Below are 12,552 nucleotides of genomic sequence, written 5' to 3' on the forward strand. Positions count from 1 at the left end.
TGGGATTCAGGATCTGGGTTCTAAACCCGGCTCCAGTATTTATCCGCTGAGTGACTTTGGGCAACTCAGTTACCTTTCCCGGGCCTCAGAGTCCTCACCTGTGCAATGGGGATTCAATACCTGTTCTCCCTCCTACTTAGACTGAGAGCCCCTTTTGAGTCAGGGACTGTGTCCAACCTGATTAACCTGTATCTATCCCACCGCTTAGCACGAAGTAAGCACTTCACAAATACAATTATTATTACACTCCCTCCCTCGGCGACGTCAGAATCTCATCACGAGACTTGAGCTACCACCTCTATGGAGATGACTCCCAAATCCTCCTCCCCAGTCCTGACCTCTCACCTAGTCTACAGTCCCCATTACCTCTTGCTTTTAGGATAGTTCTAATTGGATGTCCCACCAGCGCCACAAACTCAATATCCCTAAAACCAATTTTTCCATTTTCCATCTCAAACCTACCTCTCCTGTTAATTTTCTCATCTCTGTCTATAACACTGCCATCCTCCCTACCCCCAGAAGTCCCCACTCCAGATTCCTCACTGTCTTTCAATCAACGAATGCCATTTACTGAGAGCAAAGTTATGAGCTTAAATGCTTAGGAAAATACATTAAAACGTATGTTCCCTCAATACACGGAATTTACAATCTAATCACTGAGACAATTTCATACCATATCAGTGAAGGCTGGCTTGATATTCACATGTACATTTTACAAGTCCCTAAAATGGACTTCTTTTTCATGTCTTAACTACAGACTTATTGGGATAAAGAGTCTCTGAGATCTGAAGACAAGTATACAGTTTCCTACCTGTCATAATTTTACTTTAAAATGATAATCACACAATATCCAGACAGGAGCATGAGAAATCTAAAACAACAGCACAGTCAATCGGAAAGAGCTGGGGCCTGGGAGTCAGAGGACCTGGGTTCTAATCTCAGCTCTCCCACTTGCTTTCTGTGTGACCCTAGGGAAGTCAGTTAACTCCTCTGTGCCTCAGTTTCTTGCCTGTAAAATGGGTATTAAATACATATTCTCCCTCCCTCTTGAACTGTGTGCCTCTTAAAGGGGCAGGGACTGATTCTGTCCTGATTGTCTTTTTTGTTGTTGTTTTTTAACAGTATTTGTTAAGCACTTACTATGTGCCAGGCACTGTGCTGAGAGCTGGGGGTGGATACAAGCCAATCAGGTTGGACACAGTCCATGTCCCACATGGGGCTCACAGTCTTAATTCCCATTTTACAGATGAGGGAACTGAGGCACAGAAAAGTTAAGTGATATGCAGAAACACAGAACAGAGCAGCCTGGCTCAGTGGAAAGAGCACGGGCTTTGGAGCCAGAGGTCATGGGTTTGAATCCTGGCTCTGCCGCTTGTCAGCTGTATGACTGGGCGAGTCACTTAACTTCTCTGTGCCTCAGTTACCTCATCTGTAAAATGGGGATTAAAACTGTGAGCCCCACGTGGGACAACCTGATTACCCTGTGCCTACCCCAGCGCTTAGAACAGTGCTCTGCACATAGTAAGCGCTTAACAAATACCAACATTATTATTATTATTATTAGTGGCAGAGCCATGAGTGGAACCCAAGTCCTTCTGACTCCCAGGCCTGTGCTCTATCCACTAGGCCATGCTGCTTCTCAAATAGGGGGAGAGGCAGAGAATAGGGACCAGGTCCACCACCTCTGTCGTCCTATACTCTTCTGTTCTCCATTTACACTCACTCCCTCGGTGAACTCATTCGCTCTCACGGCTTTGACTACCATCTCTACGCAAATGACACGCAGATCTACATCTCCGCCCCTGTCCTCTCCCTGTCCCTTCAGGCTCGCATCTCCTCCTGCCTCCGGGACGTCTCCACCTGGATATCGGCCCGCCACCTAAAACTCAACATGAGCGAGACTGAGCTCCTCATCTTCCCTCCCAAACCCGGTCCTCTCCCCGACTTCTCTATCACCGTGGATGGCATGACCATCCTTCCCGTCTCTCGGGCCCGCAATCTCGGTGTCATCCTTGACTTGTCTCTCTCGTTCACCCCACACATCCTAACCGTTACCAAGACCTGCCGGTTTCACCTATACAATATCGCCAAGATCCGCCCTTTCCTCTCCACCCAAACGGCTACCTTACTGCTACGGGCTCTCGTTATATCCTGGCTAGACTACCGTGTCAGCCTTCTCTCTGACCTCCCTTCCTCCTCTCTCACCCCGCTCCAGTCTATTCTTCACTCCGCTGCCCGGCTCATCTTCCTGTAGAAACGATCTGGGCATGTCACTCCCCTTCTTAAACAACTCCAGTGGTTGCCTATCAACCTCTGCTCCAAACAAAAACTCCTCACTCTACGCTTCGAGGCTCTACATCACCTTGCCCCTTCCTACCTCTCCTCCCTTCTCTCTTTCTACCACCCACCCCGCACGCTCCGCTCCTCCGCCGCCCACCTCCTCACCGTCCCTCGGTCTCGCCTATCCCGCCGTCGACCCCTGGGCTACGTCCTCCCACGGTCCCAGAACGCCCTCCCTCCTCACCTCCGCCAAACTGATTCTCTTCCCCTCTTCAAAACCCTACTTAAAACTCACCTCCTCCAAGAGGCGTTCCCAGACTGAGCTCCTCTTCTCCCTCTACTCCCTCTGCCATCCCCCCTTCACCTCTCCGCAGCTAAACCCTCTTTTCCCCCTTTCCCTCTGCTCCTCCACCTCTCCCTTCCCCTCCCCACAGCACTGTACTCGTCCACTCAACTGTATATATTTCCATTACTCTATTTATTTTGTTAATGAACTGTACATCGCCTTGATTCTATTTAGTTGCCATTGTTTTTACGAGATGTTCTTCCCCTCGACTCTATTTATTGCCATTGTTCTTGTCTGTCCATCTCCCCCGATTAGACTGTAAGCCCGTCAAACGGCAGGGACTGTCTCTATCTGTTGCCGACCTGTTCATCCCAAGCGCTTAGTACAGTGCTCTGCACATAGTAAGCGCTCAATAAATACTATTGAATGAATGAATGAATACTCTCTTAAGCAGTTTGTACAGTGCCCGGCACCCGGTAAGTTCTTAGTAAATATCACTGAGAGCACATACCTGTACATGTGGATTTCTCACTTTGAAAAACACCCTTATCCTACACTTGGGTTTTATAATGATTTGCACATTACAGATTTCGAAAAAGAAGAGAGAGGGCATTCTCTGTACTCAAAGAGAACACCCTCTCTTCATATTCACAGGTGCTTAGTACAGTGCTCTGCACACAGTAAGTGCTCAATAAACACCACTGATTGATTCATTCATTTACTCAACCACTAAACACTGCCAGTTCTACTGACAGTACACTTCCTCAACCTGTCCTGTCTTCTCCACTCAAAGACATGTCATTCATATCACGGTTACATTTAGGTATCAGCCTCCTTCTTGGTCTCTCTGCCTCCAGCCTCTGCCCTATCCAGTCTTCGGTACATGCTGCTGAGTGCAGAGCACTGTAGTTAGTGCTCGGGAGAGTTCAACAGGGTTGGTACCCACGTTCTCTCCCCACAGTGAGCGTACAATCTAGAGGGGGCTTATCGTAGTACTGAAATGGTGTTCAGCACACATCTCTCCACTCCTCAAACACCTCCAGAAAACTCATCTCTCTCCGCATCAAGCAGATATGCCGTGTACCACGGTCTTCTCTGCCAGCTCTCTCCACTTGATAAAGAAGCAGGGTGGCTCAGTGGAAAGAGCCCAGGCTTTTCCTAAGCCCTATAGGACTACAGAAATGATGGAAGCATAATTGGGAACTGCCCCAGACTGCAAAGCCTTTCGGGTATTCAGATTAATTTCTTGGCATGATGTCTGTTCCTACCATTTCTGCCAAAAGTTAGTAGGGACGAAGGGGCCAGATTCACCGGAGAGAAACACCAGTAGAGCTACAGCACTGGTGTTTTCTAACAGTCTCTATCTCTCTCTGTGGGGTGGACCAAGAAGGGAGGCAGGAAGAAGGGCAGTTGGGCAGTACTGGGTGCTCCAGGATAGGAAGGTTTGGGATGTCCTGTTTTCCTCTTGCCCAGGGAACACCAGTGCTGCTTCTGAGACGGGAGCTGAAGTGGTGGGGAGCTAAAATAACGGCTTCCAGTGCCGTTTCCGTACCGGGCAGGAGACAGACCAGTTGAAAACCGGACTGCCCGATGTAAATCCAAAAGAGTGGCTACTTTACTCTCTGGCCAACCCACATTAAGGAAAACTGGCATTACAGCGGTGAGGCTTGATTGATGCCATGGGCACACGGAACAACAACTCCTTCCCACACGGCATCACACTCTATCCAGACAGACACCCATTGTCGGGAGAACATTCTCTAATCCCCCATGAGCTTTTGCCTCAAAATACGGAGTGAAAACATGTTTATTATTTTAACAAATAATTTTCCTATTTGCCTCTCGCTGTACCTTCGTAGGACAACCTCAACTGTCTTCACTGGACAAGATTCCCTTTGAATGCACATTCAACCATGCCCTCTCTCTCAAGCAAGGAAAACAATCCAGAGCCAAACAACAGCCACAACTAGAGGCGGACTTCCCCATTCTCTTAAAGGGGTTCCATACTCTGTGCCCACCCAGGCAAGGTGAGACTAGAATTAAACTTCTCAGCTGAAATGAACCGAGCACAGCTAGGGCAGACAGATCTGTCTCTTTTTGGTTGGTGAAAGGCACCTCAACTCTATCATGGGCCAATTTAAAGCTGAAATAAAAACCTCTATTTGCATTTTCTATCCAGAAACGCAGCTTTACTTCTGACTTGTTAAACTAGTACTTTCCTAGTGTCTTCATCTGCCATAGAAGCTGTCGGGAGAAAACAGTTTATGATAATCTACGATGATCAAGGACGATGTAGGAGATGGAAATTCCAATTATTAGAGCAGTTTCTTCAAGCATGGTCTGCTGGCTCCCTCTGCTGGTCCTAATCCCTGTCCTAAACACACTTCCAGGTCCACTGTTGACTCTTTCCACAGTGTTTCCCTTTTAATGCTGCGGCTGATATTCTGGGTAACAAACAAGAGGGTGAAATGGGTGGACATTTCCTACAAATCCACATTTTGGCCTGGCTGCATATATTTAAATACATTACAGAGTCTCTAGGACTGCCCCTGGCATGGCAAAACACTCTGTTTTAGGTTATGGAATGTTCAAACCATACTCTAAATCCACAAAAACACTAAATCCACATTTTGCTTGGCCTCAAGGACTGTGGACCTCTGAGTTTTACTCAAAGAAAATCTATCACGAGCTGGATTAAGCCCAGGATGACAGTACAGAAATCTGTGAAAAGCAGGAGGGGCTGTCCACCGAGCGACAGAATGGTTTAAATAGGGTTTAAACATGGTTTAAACGGTTTAAACATTCCCCACTGAATGTTCTCTGAATAATTCTGTAAGCTCATTGTGGGCAGGGAGTGGGCCTGCCAACTCTTTGGACTGTTCTCTCTTAAGTGCTTAGTACAGTGCTCTGCACTCAATGCTCAGTAAATACCACTAATTAAGTGATTGATTCTGCAGCTACTACCCCGCTGGGGACCCAAAAATTTTGCAGTGTAGCGAGATCAGTAAAATTAATGTGGCATAAACATTAGTGTCCGGATTGTCACTTGTGCTTTTACAGTCACTTTCAATCCAAAATATGACACTATTTAAAGCCATAAAAGAGCAATCAGTCAATCAATGGCATTTGAGGGCTTACTGTGTTCAGAGTGCTGTAAAGTGCTTAGTAGATACCTTTCTTGCCCACAAGGAGAAGATGCTAAGTACACTGGAATGTGCTAAAATTGATGTCCATCTCTGTGATCTTGGTGAAGCCAACCAAGATCTTAATGAGGTTGAAATTGATGGCAAAACAGATCAAATTAAACCAATTTATACTCCAAGTGGACATTCGACTGAAAAATATGGAATATATGTTGGCAAAACTGTGCTCATTGTGAAAGGAGAAGCGACAAGAATGGAGAAAGAAGTAACTCCTCTGCAGAAACTTTTGGGGGCAGAGGAAAAGGTGTGGTCCAGGATGACATGGAATATTCACATTATAGGAGAAACTCTGATGTTAGGAGCCAATAAGACTTCCAAGAGCCAAACACTTGTTAAATGTTATCTGTGAAAACTCGGGGAACTTTGCCTTCTGTCAAAGGTGGCTAGATCACCTGGGAGAGAGAGCAAATACCCAAAAGCTCTAAAGAATCTGTGTGATTTGGGTACTGTGGATCCTTATTAGTCAGTCAATGCTATTTATTGAGCACTTACTGTGTACTAAGTTCTTGTTTGAGTGCCATACAAGAGAGTTAGTTAGTAGACACACTTCTGGCCCACAGGAACCTACAGTTTAAAGGGGGAAGAGACAAACAGTAAAATGAACTACAGATAAAACAGTAACGATAGCAGCATTAATTGCTTAGTGTGTGCCAAGCCCTGTACTAAATGTTGGGGTAGATTTAAGATAATGAGGTTGGACAGAGTCCCTGTCCCATAGAGGGCTCACAGTCTAAGTAGGATGGAAAACAGGCAACAAATCCCCATTTTACAGATGAAGAAACTGAGACACAGAGAAGTTAACAGACTTGCCCAAGATCACACAGCATACGTGCTGTGGGGCTAAGAGGGTGAATATTTAGGACTTAAGGGGTACAGATCCAAGTGCAAAGGTGACAAAGAAGGGAGAGTGAGTAGGGGAAATGAACTCTTGGTCAGGGAAAGCATCTTGGAGGAAATGTGACTTCAGAAAGGCTTTAAAGTTGGGGAGAGTGGTAGTCGGCCCTTCACGAAGGGGGATGGAGTTCCAGGGTAGAGAGGACTTGGGTTAGGGGCGAGTGGTGAAATAGATGAGATGGAGGTAGTGTGTGAGTATATTAGCAGTAGAGAAGTGACCTGTGTAGGCTGGGTTTTAGTAGGAAATCAGTGAGGTAAAGTAGGAGGCGGGGGAGCTTACTGAGTGCTTCAAAGCTAATGGTAAGGAGCTTTTATTTGATGCAGGGGTGTATGAGCAACCACTGGAGTTTCAGAGGAGTGGGATGATGAGGACTAAAATTTTTTAGAAAAATAATCTGGTCAGCAGAATGAAATAAGGACTGTGGAAGGGAGAGACAGGAGGCAGGGAGGTTAGTGAGGAAGCTGGTTCAGCAGTCAAAGTGAGATATAAGTACTCAGTTCTGCACGATAGTTTGGATGGAGAGGAAAGCGTGGATTTTAGAGATGCCATCAAGGAAGAACCGACAGTATTTGGTAACAGATTGAATATGTGGGTTGAATGAGAGATAATGCCATGGTTATGGGCTTGTGAGGCACGGAGTATGGTGGTGCTATCTACAGTGATGGCAGAGCCAGGGGGAGGGCAAGGTTTGGTGGGAAGATGAGAAGCTCTGTTTTGGACAATGCCAAATTTGAGGTGTCGGAGGGACGGCCAAGTAAAGATGTCCTGAAGGCTGGGGGAAATGCAAGATTGCAGAGGAGAGAGGTCAGGGCTGGAGATGTAGACTGGAGAATCATTCACATAGAGATGATAGCTGAAGCTGAGGGAGCAAATGAGGGAGTGGCTGTAGACGGAGACTAGAAGGGGACCCAGACTGAGCCTTGAGGGACTCCCACAGTCAGAGGGTGGGAGGCAGAGGAGGAGCCTGGACAAGAAAGGCCAGAGAGATAAGGGGACAGGAGAGGGCTGTCAGTGGAGCCAACGCTGGAAAATGTTTCAAGAAGGGTGTGGTCCACAGAGTACAACGTGACTGAGAAGTGAAGGAGGATTAGGCTGGAAAAGAAGCCATTAGATTTGGCAAGAAGGAGGTCGTTAGAGACCTTTGATTCTGTGGAGTGAAGGGGGAGGAAGCCAGATGAGAAGAGTGGGGAGAATCCTCTACAATCAATTCTTTCACACGGAATCCCGTTCCTGATGTCCCAAGGGACCAAGGATCGCCAGTCATTCCTAACGGGGGACCCCAACATCAGTCTTAAATCGTTAAGAGTTTTACTATAGCCGATTTCAAAATAAGAAGCTCTAACTACAGAAGGTGACTTGAGATTTCATAACTGCTAAAGACAGTGGAATGATTGAACGCTATAGAAAATGTCAGGCAAGAAATGCAACTTTTGCAATCTCTTTAACAACACTATGAGTGCTGAGGAAGTTCAATTTTTCACCTTAGAACCCTAGCACATCTCTTAGAGCTCAAACATTAACTGTAATAATAAATGTGTGCATGATCTCCTGCAAGTGAGTGAAGTGGATTTAAACAAATCAAATATGTGGTAGGCAGAATTTAATTCTTTCACTACCACAGACTGAGAAAAGTATACAAATAGTATACCATCACAGACTTACAGTGGGTTGGGGGGTTGTATATGCATCCAGTTTCACTTTTATACTTGTCACTGACTGGCTGACAGACGGGCTCACAGACTAAGCGCCTGACAAAGTTCGGCTCCGTGGTGGAGGCCAACACGGGAGGATAATCCTCAGAGGCAGACTAAAAGCAGTGCGTGCCTGATGGTAGCGGGAGGTAAATCCTTAGCAGCCTGGGAGAGGTGAAGCAGGGCAAGGACCTCAGAGACAGACTCATGATAACCTTGTAGTCTCTAGGCTGTAAGCTCCTGGTGGGCAAGGAACGCATCTACCAGCTCTGCTGCACTGTACTCTCCCAAGCACTTAGTACAGTACTCTGCACATAGGAAGCATTCAATAAATACCACTGATCGACAGATTGTAAGCACTTAAATACCATAAGCATTCATTATCATTATTAACAAAAATAAAAAAGTGAAATGGGTGTTCTGGTAGTTTGCCTAAATGAAGGAATAATTGTAAAATTATGTGGTTTAAGGGAAAATATTGTTAAGATCATGTGAGAATAAAGCAGAAAAGGGACAGATTTACAGCAGAGAAGGGAATCCTGGGGAACAACCATCAGTCAAGGAGAACCAACAAGAGTGAATGAGGTTTTGGAAAAGTCAGACTCAAGGAAGACGAATGAGATTAACCTAGACAGTGCTAGAGCACCAGAAACACAGTTCAAAGGAAAATAATCAAGTCAAAACAGAGGACAAGACACTTTTAGAATATCAATTATAGTATTTGTTAAGTACTCACAATGTACCAAGCTCTGTGCTAAGCGCTGGCAATCGGATCAGGAACAATCACAGCCACTCATGAGGCTCATAGTATAAAAAGAGGGTGAGCGAGTATCTTAGTCCCATTTTGGAGAGGAGGAAACTGAGACACAAAGTGTTTAAGTGACTTGTCCAAGGTCACACAGCAGGCAATAGGCAGTGTTGGGGCTGAAACCCAATCCCCCGATTAGACTGTAAGCCCGTCAAAGGGCAGGGACTGTCTCTATCTGTTGCCAATTTGTACATTCCAAGCGCTTAGTACAGTGCTCTGCACATAGTAAGTGCTCAATAAATACTATTGAATGAATGAATGAATAAAAGCTGTGTCACCAGATAGCCAGTTCTATGCTCTTTCCACCTGTATGTGCAGTTTCCCTTATGAAAATCGCATAGGGTGAGAAGGCAGCCTACAGACAAGTGAAGCTCATTACACTCTTCAAAGTAAACAGCTATTCAAATACAAAAATAAGTCAACATTTATTCAGGTGAAATAGTTTGCTTTGAGATGAATACTATTCTAGGCCAGAAGAACCAGGAGGGATTGCAGCAGAGCACGAGGGGAAGGGGGGAAGACAAGTTCATTTTAAATGGTTTAATTATTTAAGTAAATTTGTTCTTTAAGCCCGAGGGACTGATTTGCATCTTGGAGAAGTTGTCTAAGAACCCCATCCCTGCGGCTGTACTGAAGGTATTAGAGAAGCAGCATGGCCTAGTGGATAGAACATGGGTCTAGGGAGTCATAAGGACCTGGGTTCTAATCCTGACGACCACTTATCTGCTGTGTGACCTTGGGCAAGTCACTTCACTTCTAGTGTCTCAGTTACCTCATCTGTTAAATGGGGATTAACTGTGTGAGCCTCATGTGGGATGGGGATTATGTAAAATCCGATTTGCTTGTATCCTCCCCCGCGCTTAGTACAGTGCCTGACACATAGTAAGCACTTAAACAAATACCACAATTATTGGAGTTGTCCCTTTTAATTAGTGCTTTGGGGTTGTTCGGGGTCACCGCCTTCACCCTTTTGAGTAGGGCACTATGGCCCAGACTGTGCTTGTCATAAGTGCTCAATACAGGGCTCTCCACACAGTAAGTACAATAAATACCACTGACTGACTGATGTGCACAAGTACAGTTTGGCTTCAGGACAAGCCTCTTGCCTGCAGAATAATAATAATAATGATGGTATGTATTAAGTGCTTACTTTACGTGACAAGCATTGTGCTAAGGGCTGGAGACAAGAAAAGATAACTAGGCAGACACAGTCCCTGGGCCCCCTGGGGTTCATAGTCTAAGAGGGAGGGATAAGTGTTATTTACATTTTTCAGATGAGGAGAGTGAGGCACACAGACACCAAGTGACTTGTTCAAGGTCACCCAGTAGGCAAGTGGAGGAGCTGGAACATGGGTCTCCAGACTCTCAGTCGGTAAGCTAAAATTCCAGGCCGGTACCACTAGGGCCCAATGGGGTATGTCAGGCTCAGTTAATGGGCGAGAACATTAACCTGCAATATTAAATGGCAACCATCACACCAGAAATAGCATAACAGAAAGTCTTAATAATTATGCTAAGCACTATGTTAGATGCAAGGTTATCAGGTCAGACCAAATCTGCCCCTCACAGATGAGGAACTGATGCCAGAGGGGCTAAGTGACTTGCCTAAGGTCATACAGAAAGCCAGTGGCAGAGCTGGAGCTCAATCCCGGGTCTTCTGACTCCCAGCCCCGTGCTCTTTCCATTAGGTCTCATCGACTCTATCACTCAATATTATTTCATCCTGAAACTGGCGGGCTACTGAGGACGGCATAACCTATAAATGCTGGCTTCTCATGCCACCACATCGGGACACAAAGCTGAGGCACCGCACCGACGCTGTCCTGAGGTAATTTTGGCCGTAAAAGGTCCTGTAGGTCAAAAGAAGTTGCATTCACTTAAAAACTAACTGCACCCCTTTTCTTATACTTGTTTGTTGCAATGTGTACTCCAGTGAAAACACAAATGTAGGACAGGAGGGGTAAGAGGCCCTTAGGGCATCCTTGTGGCCCAGTGGCAACAGCACAGGACTGAGAGGTCTTGAGACATGGGTTCTAATCCTGGACCTGGAACTTGACTGCTGGGTTAGCAGGGGCAAATCATTTAACTTCTCTATCAGTCGACTGACCAATGGTATTTACTGAGCACTTACTGTGTGCAGAGCACTCTACTACGTGTTTGGGAAAATACGATAAAACAGAGTTGGTAGAAACGATCCCTGACCACGAGATTGATTATAGTCTCTAGGGGAAGACAGACATTAAAATCAATTACAGAATAAGGGAAATGGCAGAGTGTACGGATATGTACAAAAGTGCTGTGGGGCTGAGGGGAGGGAGAATATTACGTGCTCCCTCAATCACATTTACTGAATGCTGTGTGTGCAGAGCACTGTAACACTAAACTCTTGGGAGAATACAATATAACAGAGTTGGTAGACATATTTCCTAAAATAAATTACAACTAGGGGGAAGTGATAGAGTCTAAAGAGACATACATAAACAAAATGGCATGGTGTGAGTACCCAAGGGTTTAAGTGATGTGGAAGTGCTGAAATGGTCATGGTGGATGGGGGTGGGGAGAGGGGGAGGGTAATAAGGTAGCAAAATAAAAAAGGCAGGGATCGGGTCTGCCAACTCTACTGTACTGCAGCACACCCCCAAGCTCTTAACACTGTCCTCTGCACAAAGTAGGTGGTCAATACATACGACTGATTGATCTCTGTAGCTAGTGGTGAATGTGTGTGCCTAGGCTTGTTGAGATTGTTGAGATTCAGGATTACAGAAATCAGTCCTAGCTCTGGCAGTGTAATGATGACAAGAATACCACTTCAGAAACAGTCACTATACATTTAAAGTGTAATGGCTTTCAGTACAAATTAAGTTCTTTATCTAGCTGTCTTTATATTCTGAACCAACTGTGCTGTTCCTTCTCTGAAAATGCAAATGTTTCCTTCCTGGCTGTATCATATTTGCATCCTTCTTGCCTAAAGCAGATTCTGAACTCTGGAAAGCTACCAAAAAAAAAATCTCCACACATTTGAATCAGGAAATAATCAATTTCAATTATTAATAATAATAATGGTACTTGTTAAGGGCTTACTATGTGCCAAGCACTGTTCTAAATGTTGGGGTGGATGCAGGTTATCAGGGTGGGACACAGTCCCTGTCCCACATGGCTCTCACACTCTTAATCCCTGTTTTACAGATCCAGAGAAGTAAACTGACTTGCCCAAGTCAGCAGACATGTGGTGGAGCAGGTAGTAGAACCCGGGTCCTTCTGACTCCCAGGCCCATGCTCCAGCCACTAAGCCACGCTACTTTTCCCCTTTTCTACAGGGCATGAAAATTCAGCTCTGCTGGCTGCCTGAGGAACGTGGAGCTGTGAAAACACACAAATGATCACGTACA

The 12,552-nt window shown here is 45.6% G+C and overlaps 1 pseudogene; it reads left to right on the plus strand.

Moving 5' to 3' along the window:
* The first annotated feature begins 5,199 nt into the window (after window positions 1–5,199).
* LOC100085902 lies at window positions 5,200–6,232 on the plus strand (annotated as a pseudogene).
* The last annotated feature ends 6,320 nt before the right edge of the window (window positions 6,233–12,552 follow it).

Source organism: Ornithorhynchus anatinus, chromosome 12 (genome assembly GCF_004115215.2).
Source record: "Ornithorhynchus anatinus isolate Pmale09 chromosome 12, mOrnAna1.pri.v4, whole genome shotgun sequence".
NCBI classification, from domain to species: domain Eukaryota; kingdom Metazoa; phylum Chordata; class Mammalia; order Monotremata; family Ornithorhynchidae; genus Ornithorhynchus; species Ornithorhynchus anatinus.